General features: G+C 42.5%; 2 protein-coding genes across 5 annotated transcripts in view; one reads left to right on the forward strand and one right to left on the reverse strand.

Moving 5' to 3' along the window:
* Atg16 (Autophagy-related 16) overlaps positions 1 to 22962 on the reverse strand; it is a 196769-nt gene that overhangs the window by 118022 nt on the left and 55785 nt on the right. The gene's annotated exons all lie outside the window — the stretch shown is intronic.
* neo (neyo) overlaps positions 8617 to 22962 on the forward strand; it is a 49677-nt gene continuing 35331 nt past the window's right edge. Inside the window, exons 1-2 of one of the 2 annotated variants that reach the window (XM_069055792.1) lie at positions 8621 to 9100; positions 21840 to 21868. The gene's annotated coding sequence lies outside the window, so the exon portion shown is untranslated. Of the gene's footprint in view, positions 9101 to 21839; positions 21869 to 22962 lie in introns of both variants that reach the window. The other variant, XM_069055793.1, reaches the window with a different exon arrangement.

Genomic DNA, 22962 nt, shown 5'->3' on the forward strand with positions numbered 1-22962 from the left:
GCACCTCGGCAAAAGTGAAACCGTGCCTCGTCGACTCAAAGAAAGGAAGAGGGATCGTTCGGCGCTAATTGCTCTCCGACGAGCACCGTGTGGGAGTGTCAATGTCAAGGACGCCCGTTCGACCATGTGACAATTGCCGATAATACACATATCGGTCGAGGATGAGTGCAGGTGCAAAGTGGATGGAGGTGCTTGGGTATGCGTTTATCTGGCGGTTCACATGCGGGATTCTCACACGGATCCGTGCTGTTATTATTTGCGGGCGCAATCCGGTAGCTCTGATTAGGAAAATAAAAGAATCGGACAAAACTCGGATTATCCGGCTCGAAGGACCGGAATCGTGGAAGGTAATGGTCGCGCGATCGGCGCTCGGCCGTGGGTGCAGACCACGGTGATACAGGACAAATGTTCCTTATTGATACTGTCATTTACAAATGTACGGCGGATCAGATAAGTGCCTCGCGGACTCACATAATAAGAGAAATTCTTACTCGTTATGTGAACCATCTGAATTACAAATCACGCATATTTCTCGATCTGATACGCATTTCAGAAAATATCCTAGAACCGCTGGAACAATGGAGGCGGCTCGCCGATCGTACATTCGTTATTCGACACTGTATCGCATCGGGTGTCGATCGCGGTCCGCTCTCCCCTATGACCGATTGCTTGGCAATTACGATTCGATTCGTTTCAAGCTTAATCAGTCTAATTCGAACTAACTGTCCTTCCTTAAAATTTAGCCAATTATTAAGTAATTAGCGGCCGTCTTGGCTAAATGACGCCATTTATGAGGAAAACGGTAAAGCCGTGATTTAGTGATTTATAATAACCAGCTGTAAACACAAACAGATGGTCTTTTCTGCCACAAGAATTGAAAAATCATAAAGTTAGCTCGGGTCGAATTTCGACGATACGACTCTGGCACGTGAGTGGCAAAGGTGTAATTGAATAATATTAATATTTAGATTGGCAATTATTACGGTGTGAAAAGATATACGTATCTATAAATTAATTTGAAACTAAACTTATTATGGTCAACAATGAAGTGTTATTATGCCGTGACTGTGCGTTAACGACCCTGTTATAGTCATAATTATATTCTACCATTTTCGTTCTTGAAAAAATCAAAGCGCCAATGTGGTCAACGTCAAATTAAATATGGCGGTGGAGTTTCAGGAACCGAAGGAACCGGTGTCAAGTGTTGGCGTCTCGTCGACGACTCCACGATAATGGAGCTCATACCGTGACCAAACACCTGCCCCTAGCTCTCGACTGCCCGAAGAAAAGACCACGAAGAGGTGCTTTCCCTTTGTGGCGCAAATTAATTTCGCCGCTAAAGTAAACGTTGATTTTATCGTGACAAAAACAGGCATCGCATGAATTCACCATCTACGTTTAAATTATAATCGATGCACCTTTCTCATTGTATCGACAAATACCTAGTACATCCAAATTCCAAACATTACTCGTTGAGGATTGTGGCAGCTAAAATTAATCTGTTTCGCCATGGATGAGTAACATATTTGCTATTTATGTACTTCAATTAAGATCAATTTAGTAAAGGTTTTGTGATTTTTTTTTCCTGAAGAAGCACAGAACATTATTTGTCCAACATCCTCAGACAAAACATACTTGGAGAATATTCCGACTGCAATAAAAATGTTGTTAACTTCCCAGCAATAAACCGGTCATAAATTTTTCCCGCTTGTGAAATCGGCAACTGAAGATGTGGATGTGCGTTGCCCTGTCCATAAATAACGAGAATTTTTCTCTTCTTGCCCTTCCTTTTTCTTTCAAATTCACTCAACCATTCTATTGATTTTTCATAGAACTAGAAGGACACGATCAGTGCGTGAAAACATCAGGATCTGCTGCATTTGCGATTACAATAGTTATTTACATTACATATGCAGTAGGCTACACTTTACAGTGCGAGGTTTTTAGATTGAAACACGATCGCGCAGCGGGAGTGTTTTAACAAAAATCGAGCAATGGATTAGTAATGTATTAATCATTAAGTACTTGATTGCTCAAATTTGAAATTTGTTGTAACGAATAATTTTGCAAAACTTGTCAAAAATTGACATTTAATTAATGAAATGGCAGAAAGTTATCTATTATACCGATAGCGATAACTGACACGTTTACGATTTACAGCACAAGATAGCGCCATCAGGAAGAAAACAATTAATTCATTTTTGAAAACTGAGTGGATTAATGGTAGCGGTATCTTGTCTTAGTATAAATGGACTTTACTTGTGATACGTTAAACGTATTTTTGGGGGTTCCAGAAAGCTTAAAATTTTCTTGTTATTTTACACACCCCGTGCGGTAACATGACAGATTAATGTGTAAAAATCAAGATACCCTATCTGTTCAAAATGTGTAAACGTTATTTTACACACTCAGTGCGGTAAAATGAGAGATAGTTTGATTAGTGTGTAAAAATCAAGATACTCTAGCTGTTCACAATGTGTAAACATGTCATTTAGAGTTGAGGAAGTCAAAAAAAATTTTTCTTTTTCAAGGTTTATTGTCCAACGTCTTTTTGCCACTTTAACAACCTGTACGCTTTTCTGTTTTATTTTTTTTTTTCACAAAACAAAAGAATAATCCATTTTCGTGTATGGTCGTGTATTCTGGGAACTTTTTTAATTCAACTTCGCACCATTTTATAGTTGAGACTCGATGGTTCGCCATAAATTGCTTTAAAAGAAATTTTGGTTTCCGAATGTTTCCAGTACAACATTCCAAGCTTGAAAGCTTTCAACTGTTACTTTTTTCTGAAATCGTTGTTCCCGAGATAAGTATTTTTGGATAGGACTAAAACATGATCTTGTCAATTGCCACATCTTGCAATTTTTTTCTCAAAATCTGTTCATTGAACTTTTCTTGACATTTCTGAAAATTTCTACTACTTTCCTTTTCATTTAAAAGTATCGAATCACTTGCAATTTTTTTCTCAAAATCTGTTCATTGAACTTTTCTTGACATTTCTGAAAATTTCTACTACTTTCCTTTTCATTTAAAAGTATCGAATCACTTGAAAAAATTCAAAAGACCCAAAACATCCAGTTTTATCCATTCTGTCACCCTCAAAAATAAATATCGGGTGTTCATTTAAATTGATCCTCAAAGTAGACATTGAAGAGTCGATTGTGAACGCACCATGGATTACAGATCACGGATCAGCTGTTTAAATCTAACCTCACTTTGTGCGTTGTTTGTATTTTTACAAGTGGTGCGGTCACAATCGACTTCAACGTTTAATTGAACACCCGATACAAAAAATATTTTTTGCAGAAATCGTTTAAATAACTTTTTAAGGGATTCTCGTTACTCACATTCAATATTTATTTCTTTTCAACATTTCCCAAGAGCGAGGAAAATGTTTTAGTAATCCGTAATTACCCCAGTTTTTCATCGATAGAAGAATTCCTTTTAAGTGTAAAATTGTCATTCAATTAAATCGAATTTCCCAGTTGGTCTACAATACTTCAAAGCTGACAAAGAAAAATTCTTGCAATGAAATAAAGTAGCAAAGTCGCCGAACCAGTTCATTAAAAACCAATTAGATTTAATTCGAAGTAATTAATCCAACGCGTTAGTTTGTTTTCCACTTCCAGAAGTCGACTAATTTCCACTATTTCTCCCGCTTACCAAAAAAAAAAATAAATCTATGCAATTTTTCAACGTCACGTTTCACTTATTCATTCGCGCTTCGAGTGATATTCATCGCGATTATTAATTCTCAGGGTAATTATTTCAACTGAATGAAAAAAAACCTACACATTTGCATAAATAACTCTTCGAAAGATTTATTTCGGCGTGAACAATTTGTATCGGACTCTTCGACCGGTGCATTAAGGAAATTGCCGGTGTTTCCTCTTCCTTAACAACTCAAACGACCGATTTAAAAAAAAATCACATTCATCTTTGTCCGCGACAGAAACGCCAACACGGCACTCTCCCGATAAACAATTAAAATAATCAAACAAGGAAAAAATCCAAATTTATGTGAGAAGAACCGAAGTGTGGCTTTTGCATACGATAATCATAAATTTTCATCTTGATGTGATGATCTAATTTTACCAACGTCATTAGCGTGGCATCTTTCAACATAAATTTCCCTATTCCCCATTCATGCAACTGGTTTTTCGACATCCGAAAAACGAGTTTTACGATTTCGTGTTTGCTCATCTCGTTGGCCGGTAACTTCTTATTTACACATCTTTTGTATTTGTTGTGTGAAAGACAAACAAGGCCCCCGGATTTAGTCCGGTCTTACGTAAATTCCCAATTTGGACGGAGAGCGTGGGCATCGCCGTCTTCGAAACTTCTTCCGATTGATTCACATGGCAGTCGTAAAAAAGCCCTAAACCCAAAATGGCAACGTCGAGAGTGCCACCAAGACGGGTGCGAAAGTTTGAACACGCTAACGACTCCCCGAAGTTGTTTCCGGTGAATTATAATTTGTGGTACCGGAAAGTTGCAAGTTCGGGAGTCGTAAAGCTATAACGGGCGAGCTTCCGGAGTTGAGGAAAAAATCCAGGTGGTAAATAATAGAAGATCGGTCCGGAACCGTCCCCCGGACGTTTCGCTTTGAGAAATGGCCTCTTCGATGATTGCGAGATGTGGTGCAGACCACAAATATCTCTGCGTACTTCGATTCTAAAGGATCTGATCGATCCTTATCTCGTAATCAATGTCGATTGTTCGGCAGGAAAGTTTCAATAATTATCGCTCGGGATAATTCAAAACGCACCGTAATCATGAATATTAAAGGAACGTTTGTGGCCGTGCAATTAATTGTTGGAGCCGTCCCTTGAGCCAAAGAAAAAAGAAAAAAGCCGAGAAATAGTACCGCAACGGCCATAACTCACTATTAACCTCAAAGCCTGACTAGATATCCCGCAAAACCCATGTTTCACCATTGTTTAAATCAGATATATACCCCAAGAGCAAATAATCCAAAGAGTTTTAATAGATAAGTACGAGTATAGGTAGCTAATTACCAGATCGTGTTGCCGGGTACCTTATAAATTAATACCCGAAGAAAAAAACCCGACCAAGTTGATGCCTCAGGCCTGCATCTTACTGCACTCATAAATAATGGACCTTACCTATTTCAATGCACGCTAGTTCAACGATTCCCATACCTGTTTTCAGAATTAATTAAGCTAATCGCCGCAAATAGTGAACCCCCGCCAAAATCCTCCTGCAGTACCCGCCATATGTCATATTAAAAGCGCAACCTGTCCGCATTTTAATTAGGTCGTTACTTATGCTTTCAGTCAACGGATGCAAAAAAAAGCGAAAGTGCGGACAATACCAGACCAATTAATGCGCCGGAATCGGTCCTGTTTTAGATGACAGCGATTTCCTGTCCAGCCAGATCAGACGTTTAAATCTGCGAAGCAACAACCTCGGAGACTCCGACGGCCGGTCAAGCGCCAAACTCGGCGAAAGCGCGTCACGTGACCGGAAACAATTCGGGATGGGGAACTGGACGTTCGGCGAATCGTCACGATCATCGAAAATCCATCGTGGAAATCGATTCTGCGCGGGCAGCGCTAATGCAACGCGATTTTTTGAGGGATTTCGATTCTCGGTAAGGCGAAGAACCCGCGCGCCGGATTCTTTTCGGAATTGATTTTGTCACATCGCGAACAAATGTTCGGTGTCAACTCATGTGTAATTCATCGTCGGCAGTTACGCTTAACGTCCGGACTCGATTCATTAGTATTCAGCAAATCGCCAGCAAGCATTAAACTGATCCAAATACATGACCAAGATTACTCTATGATCAATGCGTATCACCGACATTTATCACTATTACCCGATTATTGCTGTATACGTCCAACTTGTCTTCCCACGTGTGTGTAAGTTTCAGAGAATTTAATTAATGCCGGACGATGAGAATCATCCGGCTGTAAAACTTTGAGTGGCTCCTATAATTTTTCACGACCTTGTGGCGATAATAAATCGTCCACAGGTTATTACGTTCATTATTGCAACCTGTAAAATATAACTGATTATTGGTGTAATCCATGAAATGAAAATCGTAATTGTGTTTGTTTTGTTGCTTTGTATTTTATTGCTGCTCCTCGTAGTTTACGAGCTTGCCGGGAGCACCCACGTTTTATTAATGATTAACAATTCGGGAACGTCAGGCGTAACTGTTAATCAATAAACTCCGACTACATCAAAGTCGAGGAGGCGATTCTCCTTCCTCCATTACTCAACCAGACCGCAGGTAAAATTTCGCCAAAAAATTAATTTACAACACACAAGATATTTTACGGCCAGGAACAGTCTCACATGTGAGAAATTGTCAAATATAAATCAACAAAAAAAATATCTTCGATCGGTTCTGTTTCAACAGAAATAATAATTCAACAAGAGTTATTTTTGCAAAATTTGCAGCTGCTCAAAATGTACCTAAAACCGATCAATGAAAAATCTTCGACAAATTAGATACATAAGTATCGGGTGTTCATTTAAATTTCTCCTCAAAGTTGGGATTGAAGAATCGATTGTGAACAAACGCACCACTCGTCAGTCTGCACAGTAAAAACACAAACAACGCAAAAAGTGACAATGGGAATTCTCAATTTTATGGCAAAGCTGAAATAAGAGGCTCAAAACGGTCGGCTAGTAGTGAATGATCCTTTTGTTGGCAAATTATACCATTTGGGCCATATTTTATTAGAAGTCGCGATTTCTCGCGTGCGCGTATACGATGCTCCATCCTGTAGATAAATAGAAAAAAATCAAGTTTCGTAAAAATGCAGGTCTCATTATGAGCTAATTGATTGTTAACAAAACCTTCCAAACACGGAGATCCGTTCTAAATTAATGTGAACTTCCTATACTTAATAGCATCTAATTAATTCATTCATCTAATTAATTAATCGCTTGACATACTGGTCGCAAAATCTATTTGCCTCCAGATTTTGAAAAAATTAAGATTCAATACAATGTTCCTGTAACCAGTAATTATCAAAGTACTGTTTACGTTTGGATTGAATTCAAAAAACCAGCGCCTATTTCTACTTTTAAAACGTTCCGAACCGTCGTAGGTAAAATTTTGTACGCAACAGGTAAGATCCTTCACAATTACGGCACTTGTGTGATTACACAGGCCTCGTTGTGCAAACTTCACATGCGTGCGATAATTTTTATATCCCACTTGTTGCGCAAATAACTATTACTGCTTCTGAAATACAAAACGTTGAGTGACACATCAAAAACTTTCTTATCAACGAATGGTCATTTAGTAACGGAAATACAGGGTGTCTTAAAATTATCGTATTCCGAGTTCGGGGCTTAGTAGGGGACATCCTGTTGACCAAGTAAAAATGTTTAAAAAAAAAATTGTCACTGAAAAAAATATCAAAGTTGCCAATATTTGTTCAAAAGTACCAGATTAATATTCTAACTATGTTGTACTTCCCTTTGGAACAAAAATTGGAAGAATAAAACTTGTATTTTTTCGAGATAAAGCTGTTTTTTCAAGAAGTGTCTTTTCATTTATATTTTAACATTTTCCATAATCATCCTCACCATATTTCAAAATGAATGTCAACCATTTAAATTTTTATTTGAAGAAAACATGATGAAAAGTTTGACATTCAGACCCATATATTTTTTTAAAGACCCCCCCTATATTTTTTATTTTATTTTTTCGAGATTCCTGAAATTTTTCCCTACAAGACCCCCGACTTGGAATACGTTAATTTTGCAACACCCTGTATATCTCAAATTTGATGAAATGCAAAGGCGATAGTTGTGGCTTTTTTTGCACACCTGATCTGATTTCTAAGAATTTATCCATAATCCAGACAGATTTCTTAAGAAGTCGCATGAATTGGTAAGAATCAAAACGCTAAAGAAAGGAGAGGAGCGATGATGACGCCATCTCTTAGAAGATCTTCCGCAAACACCTCGGAAGGAAAAGTCATCACAACAGTTTTTTCAGTGCTCTTGAGTAAATATTAGGCGAGGAGACAAAGGTAAAAATTGACGATGAATCAATTTGCAGCCTCGGTGGTACTGTCAATAAAAAAAGAAAGGGAAACTGAAGACGAGATGTCTGCATTTCCTTCACCGTTACTCATAATGCCAGATCTAAAATTTTGATTCAGTGATTATTCTTAGTTGCCAAAATAATTAAAAGAGTACTTTCGTGGTACTAATTTTCCTGATGATGACGTGGTGAACATTTACAATGATCACGTAACAATGTTAAGAACTAAATTGTATGACTTTCATTCTCTTGTATTATATTGTCATAAAAATACATAATTCAACATCCAAACACTTACAGTAAAGCCTTTTGGTTTTTAATGAAAAAAAAAAAAAAAGTGGAGAACCGCTACAGCGTACTTTGGGTTTTTGCAATTACTGTTATTAGTGTCATTTTCTAACTAATGGGTCTCGTTTTTGACGAGGCAAGGCCCTCCACACCAATAAAAGAGTTTCTTCCGCGATTCAGCGTTGAAAAATCGGGGTAAGTGTCGTTGTGGGTGCGATAGGGTCAGTGAACGCGCGGTCTTCATACGGCCTTGGTAATGAACCTCCTCCGGTAGAGAATGCCGGAGCGGAACGTTCCGTGCATTTGCATTCTCTCGAACTCTCGGAGGATCAAGTGGACACCGTCACCGTCAAAAACGCGATCGCGCTCTCTTCGGTTGTCCTTCGAGGATCAGCAGCGACTGTCTCGAGCCGACTCTTGTGCCTTTGGGTACGTGCGCCGATGCATCCTCCGAAATCCTCCGGTCCTGACGGCGGAAGAGTCCGGTGGCAGCGACCAATGATGGTCTTCGCGAGTTATAAATATGCGATGTTCCACCTGCCGTGGTCGAAGTAGTGGTACGGCCCCACCACCAGGTCTTCAGCAGCCGCCGCTGTTGAGGCAGGAAAAGAAGCAGTTCGTCGCTCGCCAAAGCATTTCTGTTGTGGTTGTGACCGTGAACGCACCGCAAAAGACAAGGCCAAGGACAGTGTCAGTGTCTCGACAGTTCATACCATCGTGGTCACCGTCGCCGTCTGCATCAGCTCGTGCCGCGCACCGCACCACGGAAGGAAGTTCAAGGTAGGTGCATTGATACGCGCCGCCTCTTATTATTATGTCACGCAAACAAACCTCACGGCATTTTCGGTGGTCACAGAACGGAAAACAGTCCACCCCCGGATTATCGCGATTCCGGGGAATATTTATATATGGAGAGCTTTCTGAAAGCTCCGGTCCCGTTCCGGTGATTGTGAAAGTGATGCGCGATCATCTTTGCATACGCACAGGAAATTGATTCGGAGGAGGCGTCTCTGGAAAATCACGGTTTTCACCCGGAAAATCACAGAATCACTGAAATTATACGACCCGGAATCGATCCGAGGGGCCACAATAGAACTCAATAAATTTATAAATCTAGAGGAAAATGTAAAATTTTTGTTTTACAAAATAAATGAAATAATAAAAATTCGATTGGTCGGAATAAATAGAATTGGAAGGAAATCACGAGAAGTATTTACTTTTTAATTGAAAAACCGAGGAGCTCAAATATAAATTTTGAATTTTTGGAAATTTGTCGAAAGGGAAAATTGAAAGGAGAGCCGCGACTGAAAATAATTTTCTCGGCAAACATATTCCAATAATAATCCTAAATATGAGTAGGAGCTGCGAGTGGTGCAGCTCTTGTATATTAATAATTTTAAAAAAAGTCAACAATTACACGCACCGGAGGCGGCTGAAAAATACAGCAAGCCATTACGTCGCCGTTAATTAAAGCACATGTCGAAAAAATCCCGTCAAAAAATCAGTTTCGTTCGAACCTGCAAAAATCCATCATAACATCGAAATCCGAGCGAATTACGTGTGTGAACTCGAGCCTCGAGCAGAACAAATCGGCGTAATAATGGGTCCTGATTGTGCCGAAAAAAAAACCCCAGTAAATTTCTAATAAGCGCGCGTTAGCAAAATGAATCTGATGGAACTCCCGCTGGAAAAAAATTCCGAATCGAATCGGACATTTTTCAGTGCAAGCTGCCTCCACGTCGGCATATGCCACATAATCTGAAACGTGAAAGTATCGATGCATGTCGCTGCTGAAACTTTTTCAGGACTTTGATCTAACCGTAAATTCGCGAGTCGAAAATTTCTCGCTTCAATACGCCAAAAAAAAAACACACACAGATTTTCGATATCGATCCGAAGCGTCAAACAACGGAAATGATAACGAATTTATTATTTACAAGTGTTTCCAGTTTTAAATTTGCAAACGTCGCGGTTAACAGCAAGTGGCGAGCAGCGGTGTTCAACAAGTTTAAATTTGTTTGCGAATTTGTCAAACTACTAAAAACAAACATATTTTACACGAATCCATTAAAGATAAAAAGCGTGGGCAAAAAGTGAACAACAGTTAAACGAATCAGATGAACGTTCAGTGTTTTTAAATAAATCGACAAAAGCTTGTTTTCCGTGCATTTCACTTCGGAATTTTTGATGTTTAGCTCAAGTGAAAAACTGAGTCCTTTATCCTTTAATCTTACCTTTTCGTATTCATCTTACAAAAATATTCCCCTTTGTGATAAATATTTCTATGTGTATTGAATTTATAATACTATCTCCATTAGTACATGACTCTTGCAGTGTCGCTTTTCGTCAAGTTTTATTTCTTTATTTTAATTTTTATTCGAAAATAATTCATGCAGAATAATATTCGTGTACAAGATCTAATTGTGAATTGGGATGTTAAAACTTAAATTAAAAAAAATAAATAAAAAAAAATGAGAAAAGCACAATTAATGGTAGAATAATAGGTAGTAGTAGCCAAAAAGAGGAAAACGTGACGTTTTAGCAACCGACAGAAAGTGGAATTTGCTTAATTTGCTACAGAAATAAAGAAAATAAAAATAAATTTCATACTACTGTACGTGACAGTGCTTTATTATCACTTTCGCTCACTCTATGGAAATAATTGTATGTACAAGTACTCTAAATAGCTAATTAAAGTGACAAAAGAAATGCTGCCCAGTTCACATTTTAAACTTTTATCGTTTCAGAGACGATAACGTTGTAATTTGCATCTTATGCGTGAGATTGCGACACTCGCTGCTCGTGCATCTAAACTTCCCAATTCTACAAAACTGCGATGCTTTTTACAAGACATGTGTATTTTTTTTCGTCGAGCTAACCTAACATTTTACAACTTATTCCAGACATACCAAGAAGAATAAAATTGTGTTTTACAAGACAACAATACCGGTGCATTTCCTTATCCTCTCATAAAACTGCAAGGATTCGCTTTTTATCCAGTCTAATGCACTTGAATCGTACCTGCAACGTCTGAACACTTTTATTAGTTCTGATCTGATACTTCCGACGTTATCTTGCGTGGTTTTACAAACAGACTCGTCGCCACCGAATAAATACTCTTATCTTAGTTGAAAAAAAAAAACCAACACAACCCTGTTCCAAATTTTGTCGGCCGTGAAAACCTCGTGTCTATTGGTCGTGCGGTTCGACCGCATCCTCGGCGTTTCCCTTTCGGTAGCGAGGAAATAAGAGAGACAGTCATTAATCTCGTCGACAATGGGGTCGACCGGCCGATACGCATCTCCCGGGCGTGTGAAGGAGTTTCGCTAATGAAAGCGCGCGCGATACCCGTTAGCGGCACCGTGTGTGGGAGTACCCGGGTCGCACGATCTGCCATCGACGGGGTTGGTGCACCGGGTCGAGCGCTCGTCCTTCCGAAAGGACTTGATTAACTCCCGCCCGGCTCGCTAATTGCTTGCATTGTATTAAAGGACGCCGGATTCGTAACGACGCCCGTATTTGGGCATTTCCTTTCGCGGCGTTTTAATCTCTCAACAGCAACCATTACGGCGTGTTTCGTCTGCTGATTGACGCACATCACTTTGCGGATGATCGGATGAGCCCGGAAAAACTCCCCCCCGCGTCACGATTTCTTCGGGATCCCTCTGGCGTCGGAATCGTCATAAATCGTGGGTCGGAGCAATCGGACGGAGGGCGTCGCTGCGTGTCGGCGACGTCTTAATTGAGCCGCGTTATGGAACCGCAACCGTAAAAATGTAATACCCCCGACGGACGCACAATGAAAACCGTTGTAAGGACTTGACAATTATTAATTCGTCCTTGCCGGATCCGCTTTTACAGCCTTCTTTTGCGCGAACAATGGACTTGAAAGGAAACTTCCAACATAAAAAAAAAAACGAACCGCTCCCGACTAGAACGGCTCCGAGTAATGGGGGCAGCCGAATTCTACGATTCCGCTGTTTATCCTCGCAGAGGATGTTACTCCTTCCATAAAAGAACACCGAATTTATTGTTTTGTATCATCGGAGCTTGAAATATTTGATGTTTCTTGGGGGCCACCCATCCAACTATTGACCGCTCTCAACGTTGCTTAACTTCTCCGAGCGAATGCAATTGGTGTTTTATCGCTGTTATTGCGGCCGCGTCTCGATCCATAACCCCCAAATTTACTTTTTCTAGTTCACCCAGATCGTGATAAATCGCGAAAGTGGGACACGGGACGAATTTATTATTTATTCGTCGAGACCGGACACCGGTGGGTTTGCATATCAATAAGTCAATAACGCGTCGCACCCACGTTTTTCGCACAAAATAACTGTACCATCCAGATGTTGGCGTCTACCAAATGGGAAACGCTGGGACCTACGGAATGCCCACACGGCAGGTTGGCGTCCAAGTGACCCGCAAACCCACCGGTTTCCACCGTAACCTGACCTTGGTTAAACTTGCGTTGGTAAACGGTAGTTTAGATTTTTGCGAGACGACACCGATTCAAATTTCCATCGAACACGTCATCGAGGTGCAGCCGTTGCATCGGGAAAAATCGCCGAAAATTCCTTCATCTCTCGCGGATTCCGCATCCGGACCAAAGAGAGAGACGGAGGAGAGCTTTGACGATCTGGTTTGAGTGGTTATCTCGCCGTGTCGTAATCACAGAGGTTAACTCGGCCGGTCGTTTGACCCTGTTGCAAATGCAACTTACAGTTACGATTGTGGTGATCTAATAACATTCCATTGTCGCATAATGGGACTGCGTAACGCGATGAGAACCGCAATTCTGGGCCACGCGGTTAATTACCATTTTCTCGCTTTCGGAAACCGCATCGCACAACCTGAACTTTACGAAAACAAGAGGTAGCGGTGCGAATTCGAAGGTCTCCTCGCAGCGGGCGGTTTTACACGTTTCGACGTAAGAACGGTAGCGTTTTGAATTTCATTTACGGTAACCTTTGTAACGAGGAAATTAGGGTTTTTTGCCGCCTCTCGGACCACCCGCCGCATCCTAACAAGCACCACATTTACCTGTCAGTCGAGGAGGTGTCCACGTGACGATGTTGAATTTTTTTTAACTCACTACCTTCGAAATGACATTTCGCGACCGCGAAATTGAAATTTCGCGACCGCGAAATCGACGTTGGCGCATTAATGCTTCAAAATCATTCAAAAAGCATTCTGAAAATAATTTGACTTATCAGGTTTAGAAGACGCCATCATTACTCCAATTTGGATCATGAATGTTTTGAAAAGTAAATCGCTATTAATTCGATTGACGTATTCGGCACATTCGCGCAAATGAAGCACTCGCTCCGTCGTCGCTCGTGTCTCGCACTCATTTCGTAAATAACTAAGATCGCTCCATTTTACAACCGTAAAAGTAAAAGTTGAGGCGCGCAGCAACAATGAAAATGTGCAACACCTGGTAGTCTATATGAAAGTTATTTTATTAGACAAGTTTTTCTGTTCACAACTCTTGCACTCTATCGCATCTCAGCAACTTCGCGAAAGCCCCAAGCACGGAGATGATTCTAATGTAGTTGCATTCCTCTGTTGTTCATCTATTATTAAATCTCTAGACGCAAATAAAATCTAAATATAGGAAATCGCACTTGAACTGGAGAAAGAAGGGTAAATTATATGTGTGCCTCGGAAATAAAGTGTCATTTTATACACAGAATACTCTCTATTATTATTTGTACATAAAAATCTGCCACAAAAATGTGTTCGTAATTTGCTCCTTGTCGATCTGGATCTCTTTTGAATCGTACACAATCCGTAGAATAGGTGATTGCGAAAAATACATATCCGGTCAATTTCCGTAAAGGAATCCGGTGTAATTTTTTTTTACAAAAATCATCCGGCGCATCCCGTAAATATTCCCGGTGCATCATTAAAACCATGTCTGGCACTCCTATTCGCTCTTTTGTGTATCGCGTCGATGTTCGATTTCGATTCCGCAAACAATGCGCCTGTTCGAAATGGCCGTGCCATGTGTCAAAGCTCCGGTAATTTATATTTGGTATCTGGAACGCCCGGAATGCGGGAATCCTTCACTGATGGCGTTGATCCACCCTTCAGTTCGGATTCCGGATCGCGCATAATTCCACGAGCCGGAGCTGGATTTTCTACCGAAATCTCCACGATGATTCCGCTGCATCCCACCCCCGGCAGACCGTCGAGATCTCGCCCCCATAACACCTAAGCCGCGGAGATGCGGTCCGGGATAATTAGTTTCGCATCTTGCTTAGGCACTTAATGTCACCTCACGAACACCGGAATTAGAACCGGAGCCGAAAAAGGAAAAAGAAATGTGTGGAACCGTGTTCGGTTAAACACCGTTGCAGTGACGGAGCGTGTAATTGTCGCAAAACGCTCCGGAATCCCTCCGGCTCGACGCCACTGTCATCTCTTCATCCGGAGAGGTCGTTTTCGTTGCTCCAAGTGTCAGATTTTTTTCCCTCCTCGCGGAGAGGGCGCCCGCTGAGCCTTACAAATACATCGAGCACCCCGTCGAGAACGTGCAGCTACTGTTTGTGTCATCCACCTCTAACCCCTGACCGACGAGCCGCCCGTTTCACTCGCATTTTTCCAAAAGCCGACGTATAAATTACGTCCGATGGGAATTCTCCTATCGACATTTGCATTTATTACTATTGTTACTAAACAATAATATTGTGCACCGAGCACGACCACTTCGTGTTCTATCTCTTCCAGTCGTAACGTTAAATCAGAGGAGATTCGCTCAAGAAGAGGGGAGAAATATGCGCCAGGTGATTTCTTTCTAGGAAAAACGCTACACACTCTCTCGCTCAATTAAAACCTGGACGATCTCAACAGCACTCGTGTCGAGGAGCAACGATCCTCCAAGACCAAGAAAAGCCACTCCGTCAAATTGATTTATCCTAATCGGTTCGAGTTCAACACCGAACAGCTTAATCCACGAGAGGTGTTTTGACAAAACAGTTTACTTCCACAAAAGCTCCGCCGACTCCCAACTATAGACTTTTTTCCTTGATATTTTCAAATGTTTTTGCTCTCGACAACGTTGTTTCTCCCACGTTCTCAATCGATACACAAACTTTCGGCGCGCACTTTTTCACCTCTAATGCGAGAACAAATTAATTTCGATGTTGGCGAATGAGATAAAGCAAATATTGATTGAAGCCTCGAGGTTTTAATAAAGCCCACTCCGGGTGTAAATTTGATTATGATTTTCTCCGGCGATATTGTCCTCGTCGGACGTTCAATCATCGACTCCTCCGGTCTTTGACCAATTATTGTAAATCTCGAACGCGTTTAACGTCACACCATCTCCATTACGCCGTCATGTTTGTACCAAAGTCGGTCCTCGACAAAGAAAGGATACATCTCTCATTCCCCCCGAAGGGGGGCGGGCTGCTGAGGCTTTCCTGAGCTTTATCTGTGATATGAGACATACCACGATGTGATGGTATGGGGAAATCTCTGAAAAAAATCCACACCTGGTACCGGGGTTAGAACCCGGGACCTCCCGAATGTAAAGTGGCGCGCTAGGCGCTTGGCCACAGTACTCGGTCCTCGCCACCCGCCTATTTCATGTACCAGACGTTCACTTATTGGTCCGTGCGGAGCGGCCTTAATTAGCTCGCCATCATCGATATAAACAGGATTCCCGGCGGACTCCACATTTTACGCGACGCATCCCTTCCTCCAATTAATTACCTCCATCGAGTCCTTGGCGAAAAAAAAGACCAAGAAACGGAAGGAAAAAATCCGAAAGCTCCGCCACGGGATAATTAATTTTTTTCTTCTCCCTCATTTAGCTTCGGCAAAAAATTCGTCGAGAAAGGGAATTTAACGTGTAATGCGGTTTTAATGGGTATTTAATTAATTTTCGTCTTTTTACCGGCCGGTCATAATTGAATTAAATCGCATCATCGGTGGCACGCTCTGCGGAGGGCCTCGGGCCTCCACGAAAACTCGACCGAACTAGGTCTCTCGGTGACGACCATCGAGAGATATCTTGGTTTTCCAGTTGGCAGGATTCGTCCCCCGCTCCCGGGTGCAACGTGCAGGATCCTGCACCGCAATCTCGAAGTTCGTCCTTCGGCCGGCGATAATTCCAGTTGGGACCCTTCGACCCCAACGTTCAGCTGCTGACAGAGGAGATTATCGTAGCTTTTAATTATTATAGCGATCTGCATTCAGTCCCGACTGCTAATCCCTCCTATAATAACTATCTCTGTAGATCGCTGGTGTGTTTGACAGAACTACCGCATCAGATCGAAGTTTATACCGCTGCCGGTTGAGCTTAAGCTTAAGTCTCTCATTAAGGCTGCTATCATCATCGCTTTACAGTTAACCGGAGAGAACATCGGAAAACAATAAGAAGTATGCGTTGCGTGCCCTACCAGAATTACACGATGCTCATTGTAAGCAGCGTACACCGTGTGAACAAATTCTTCTGCTTTTTGCGTACGGTATCATCACGGTAACTGTATTCGCGACCAGTTTCAATTAAAATCGGGACATGGAAGCAAACCAAAAACGGGACACACGCATCCGATCCCGTCCGCTTCTGAAGCCAATTAAAATTATTGGTCCGGTGGGACGAGGATCGTTCTGTCACGTCCCGAATCGCCGTTTCGCTAATTAACGTAAAAACAGAAACGGTCAGCTGGAATCATTAGCATCTCAATATGACTCCTCGACCATAAAACATCGCCGATACGAACAGTCAGACGTTGTCTCGCAATCGCAAAAACATCTTCGATTACGTTGATTGAGGTGAAAACGCGCGACACGAAACGCGAATTCGCTCCTGCGGACTCAAAGCGTCCGGCGCATTCGGAAAGCCGCGAGGCACACGCTCGGATTGGTCCCCGCCCAAATGCGCTTCTAACGTCGATTATAAAAATTAATACAACGTGTCGGATCGATCGGGCGCACCACTTAAACGGCGCAACCGAAACCATTAGCGAAATTAATTGAACTGGCGCGTTTTTTTCCCGAATCCGCGGACGCTCCACGGAATTCACGAATAACACGGTCGGACATCAAAATTCACTAATGGATCTATCATGCAGGCATTCCAAATGGAGACGTTCGACGAATCTAACAAGCTTTCGTGTGGTCCCCCATTGTTCTTGGATTCGGGACCAAGTCCGACGTTTAGTTTTAAACGAGGCGGCGGAGGCGGCGGCGGTGGGAAAAAATTCAATTGTCGGTACCCGGCTTGAATATCAATCATTCAACAATATAGTTTCATTATTGTAGCAGGTTGTATGTATAAGTAATTGCATTGTGTGTTTCAACAATGCGATCTTCGGTCGACCAGTTATTAATCGTTGTCCCATTATGTGTTTTATTGAATGCTGCCGATGTACACGTCTCGTTTTCTATGCACAGCGACGTAATGAAACATGCCAGCAGTGTACGATTCGAATCTAACGACCCTTACGACGGCTCCTCTGGACCCGAAGGGCGGTTCGTCTCATTAACAACCCCATTTTTCCTGGTGGGAAACGCGACCGGCGCGGACCCGTGGGAAATACGAGAGCGTCCGAGTGAAATAATTTGACTGTATGTTCATAACTCTTGCAACGGCGGACGTTGTAAGATTTATGCCGGCCGAGACGCGACTCCGATAAATAATTGACCGGCAATGTGGTCATCGAAAGACACCTTCGCCTTCGTTACGACCGCTGTCGACCATCGATAAACCGTCTCTCTGGGAGACGAGATTAATTCCGCGACTCGCGTTACCACCCCAGGACCTTTCGACTCGGTCGATTTCATGCATCTTCCGAAATCATACACGGCACCCGGATTTAATTCGACGAGTTTTCCGCTTCAATTTTCCTAAGTAAATTCGATTTATTCCGTTTGAAGTTTTCTGATTTTTCGGTCGAGAGAGACGACTTGATCCTGGGTCATTTTAAGCGAACGTTCCGACGCATTCAGCTGTCACGAGTTGGCGTCTGCTGACCACTTTAATCTCGTTCGACGGACCCGGACTATTGAAGTTGTTTTGGGTCGCTCCGGAAAACTGACATCGCGGAACTTTTCCCCGGACGCTCGCAATTAATTTGCGCATTTTTTTGCCCTTCCCGTATCAATCGGTGTCAGTGAAGGTGCCAGGTGAAAACGAACATGAACCGGTCCTTCAGGACGAAAAACGGTCGAGTTCCGTTAGTCCCGCCCGCCGTCGCCAACTCGCTAATTACGACTGGTTCTGGTCGGCATCGATTACCTCCATCGCTGAAAGTGTTATGAGTCGGACGATATATTCGTAAATGGTGCAGGTGCGGCGGAGATTTAGGACTGCAAGGAGAGCGGGTCCGGTGACACTGATTCCCTCCGCGATATCCGAGATGCATCCGCGCAAGCTGACTCGACTGAAAATTTTTGCATTAAACATTTTCAGTTCGACTCCGAGAGCCTGATTTTTATCTAAACTTCGTTTATCTCCGGGGTTATTATGCTGCGCTTTGAACGAGCGCGGATTTATGGGACGTCCGGGTCAAAATAACGGCCAAATCTACAAATACACGATACGGAATTGTAAATACCGAACGCCTTTTTAACCCTCACCAGTCCCATCACTCGCCATAACAAGATCCTCCGCAGCGTTTTTTTTTTTCCTAAAGCGGTGAAATCATCAAAATGACACTTTTAAGGGTTCGCCACAAAAACCTCAACGACCTTGTCACGAATAATCGGTCTACGATGATTTAAAACCCGATTCATCTGGAAGCACTTCAGCGCCGTCCAATTATGATTGAATTTTATCACAGCGCGACGCCAAAAAACTAGTCTTCTTATGAACACTTTTTTTCCTTAATTGAATTTTTCGGTACGGTTTCGCACTTCGCTCCTTGTAATTTCAGACGATCCGGTTTTCACAACCGTGTGCGTCGTCTGTTATTATTTTAACAAGGGATAATGCGTACGACTTAGGCGAAACGCCCCCCCGTTGGTGAAAACCGAACAAAACTGACCGCTCGCGATTCACAGAACGTCGTGGTGGCCTCGAAAATCGAACCGTTTTCGCGGCTTTGTGCAATATTCACGAGAAAATAATGGTCCGCGGTGAGCACCTAGGGGGACGCCTCCCAGGAAACAGAAGTGACTTGCAAGTTGCGACTATTATAAATCGCGAAACCTTTATTGTCGATGTTTACCAGAGGCTGCAGCCATAAATCAAAATAATTATTTTCGCAACAAAAAAAAAAACAGATAATATGTAATTTCAAGTGACGGTTCTCGCTTATAACTCAATTACTGCAGCGTTAATTGTTGAAAATAATCGTTTCCGTGACGCAAAATTTTGCAACCGTTACAGTTAGTCATTAAGTCTCGAAGAAGATGATCTACCCGAATTTCCGCGGAATCACCATTGTGTGGAGTAAATCTCCCGCATGCGTACGGTAATGGTAATTTATCTAATTACGTTGGCGGCACCTGAACAATCGTCGCCTAATTCCTCCGGTGGGAAATGTTAACATGCCCGAAATTCGAATGCAAAAGAGTTCAACGACACTTCGACCAGTGCCGAGTCAGTGAGTCAAGGTGGCCGCCAGATAAGGAAACGCGTGCGTGTGCGATTTTTCTGGTACTCCTCACCCGGTTTCGCGTAGCAGATTTTTTCAAAATCCGCACAAATCACGTTCTCCGTTAACGGTACGGACATTGTTTCGAAACGATGAAGAGATATCCGTCCCTTCTAACATGATGAAATTTTTCATCGATGCACACCGCCGATTACGATGCACCGCCGCCGGCGGTCTTCATAACGAACGAAAACTATGAGGAAACACTCTGCCAAATTGAAAATGGTAATAAGATGGTGGAGGGCAAGCGAATAAATCTCCACGAAAGGAAACGGATCGATCGGAGAGGCGTCGGGGCCGAAAATTACAGTTAATGTAGTCGCCGCCTGTGGTGCGTCTGGCTACTTCGGAAAAGAGCATTCCGATGGACATACTGGTAGTGTTCCGCAAGCTGGCGGCCTACATAAACATCCATCGCACAGTTAGTCGCAGGAAAGGATCAGCGGCGGCGGATAATCCGTCACAACGACAATGAATCACCTCGAAACACGTCACGGGTTTAACTGTAGTTTTTTATTTGTAAACTCCGGACAAGTTTCGGCCAACAGTAATTATCCTAATTGCGTGCACAAATCCGGTCGACCAAGGCACACCTACACGCCCGACAAATACGGTGGAATACTGCAATTACGGTAAAACGCATTAAAACTAATGGAAGATCGATGCAACGATTCGTTCGCCATGTGCTCAAAATTTTTGCCATCGCACTTTATCCTTCACTAACGGCACCAGAATCCCCTTTGAGCCATCAAATGACCTAAAATCCCCAGTAGTAACAAATCGGTCATTTGAATCTTGCATTCGTTCAATTGAAGCAATTGGTCTTTCGAAGGAACATACTGTTCAGTCAAGGACCATTTGCTTCTTGCATATCGTGCTTGACCAAAAGAAAAACGCCAAGTACATCATCCGATTTGTATCAAAACTGGAAGTCCCTTTTCTGCGCGACGGCGATAAAAAGTACCGGATGCAGCTTTGAAACGTCGCAACAGATCAGGAGAGCTTTTCGGCTTGGGGAGCTTTTGGAAAATCTCTCCGGATCAATCGGCTTTCCGTCCGGCCCATTAACTCTTGCGTACGTTGATGGAACCGAAACGTCGATGCATCGATTAAAGCAATCGCCGATCTGTCTCCCACGCTCCCAAAATGGTTCAGTTGTAATTTGCAGACGGAGGACGGGTAATTAAATCGAATTTAACGGGATTCCGCCACATAGATCAATCCGTCCCCGAAGCACACATCGAAACAGACGTCCGAGTGTCGAGCTTTATTCAAATGAAATCGGTGCGACCGATAAGGAGAGACGTGGGAAAATTCGCTCGACGATTTCCTGTTTCGAGGAAATATTTATTACCGTACATGACAAAACGGCGTGATACACAAAGTACCATTTGCATTAATGCGATTACGATTAATTTCTGGTCGAACAGGAAGAGTGCGCCGCCTCCGGCTGCAAATTAAGCATATTTGTGTGTCTCATCTTTGACCATTGAAAAATTCACCGTCTATACAAGTGAAATAATTGACGCTAAGTCAGGTGGATTACGGTGTTTAGACGCAATTAGGGCCGTCATGAATTCGTTGTGTTGCGGCGATTCCCCAACAGATCTGTAACGATCAAGTAGATTCTTGTCAACTAATTACAAACCAGATCGATCTCCTCCGAGATGACGTATAATCAACTGGTCTATGGAATTCCATTGGCACCGACGTGCGTCGGAAATTCGTAGACATGCCAATGCGGAAAAGTACCACATTACTCTATTGTGGACGGCACAAATGAGAATTCGATGGAATTACTGTTAACATCTTACACAAGACATAACTGGACGTACGTCACATTACAATTTTACTCGATTCACATGATTTCGTTGTGGTTTGCGAAGAATCAACACTTCTCTATGTTACAGATTGCCGGTCCAATCCTAGGACAGATCAGGTGAGTCCTCCAATTCATTCAATTCTCACAATTCCAACACGGAGGGTGGCTCGTAATGACGGCGAAAAGTAAACCAAACGGTTCAGTTAGACGGCGAAACATTTATCGAGATGCGAATTCTTCACCACAAAAAAAAAATTAAATACCAATTATGTAATTCAGGAAATTTTGACTGCTTCACGCTAGTTCAGGAACAGTTACGGATGTTGAAAAAGCTCCTTTTGCGACAACAATAGCCTAAAATTACACGGTGTTATAATCTGAGTGCTATATTTAATAACGTTTTCGGAGAAGAAGCCGATTTTTCGGAAATAGATTTTGGAGACGCAACAAAAACATCTGTCACGAAACGATACAATTGAAAAATGCGGACATTTTCAAGAAAAAACAATGCACAAGAGAGAAGATTCAAGTACCGAAAACTGGAGGTGGCACTCTCTTCAGTAACGGCGCGTGGACTGTTGACAGATGCAAGATTAACAAAACAATTTACACACATTACTTCATCCTCTTGGAGCGTTGGTCAACAAACCAAACCTCTTGACCACAAAGAAAAAAATTCAGATCCTCGAATGACCATTCTGTTCTTCCTTGAACGATCCGAAATCGATCGTGGCCCATTATTTGTCTCTGTGAAAACAATCGCTTTCTAACGGTTACTCCCAAGCGAAACCACAACACTACAACAACTTGTCTTGGACCATACTCCCTCACAGCGAACACACACAACAGGGGAAATAAGAGAAAGGTGCAATAAAACCGCCCCCATTGCCGCAGCGCTTCCAAAGACAACTTTAATTACCAGCTGCATACATAAACGTTCTATTGGTCTTTACCGCGACCGAGCACCGTAGATGCGTGGCGAACGCGCCCGGTTTCAATTCGGGAGGTCCGGGGTTCGAATCCCTGGCCGGACTGTAAAGTTTTTTTCAGAGGTTTTTCTCATCTAGTCCTCTGACAAGCACTTGACTGGGCTCTCAAGTCATAACAGACTCGTCCAGTCAACGTGATACCGATGGTTGAGGAGATATCGTCATCATGTTGTTAATTATTGAAACGGTATTGCACCCTCGGTGGTCGCTCCATCGGCGTGT

The sequence above is a fragment of the Tenebrio molitor genome, chromosome 8, assembly GCF_963966145.1.
Source record: "Tenebrio molitor chromosome 8, icTenMoli1.1, whole genome shotgun sequence".
Classification (NCBI taxonomy): Eukaryota; Metazoa; Arthropoda; class Insecta; order Coleoptera; family Tenebrionidae; genus Tenebrio; species Tenebrio molitor.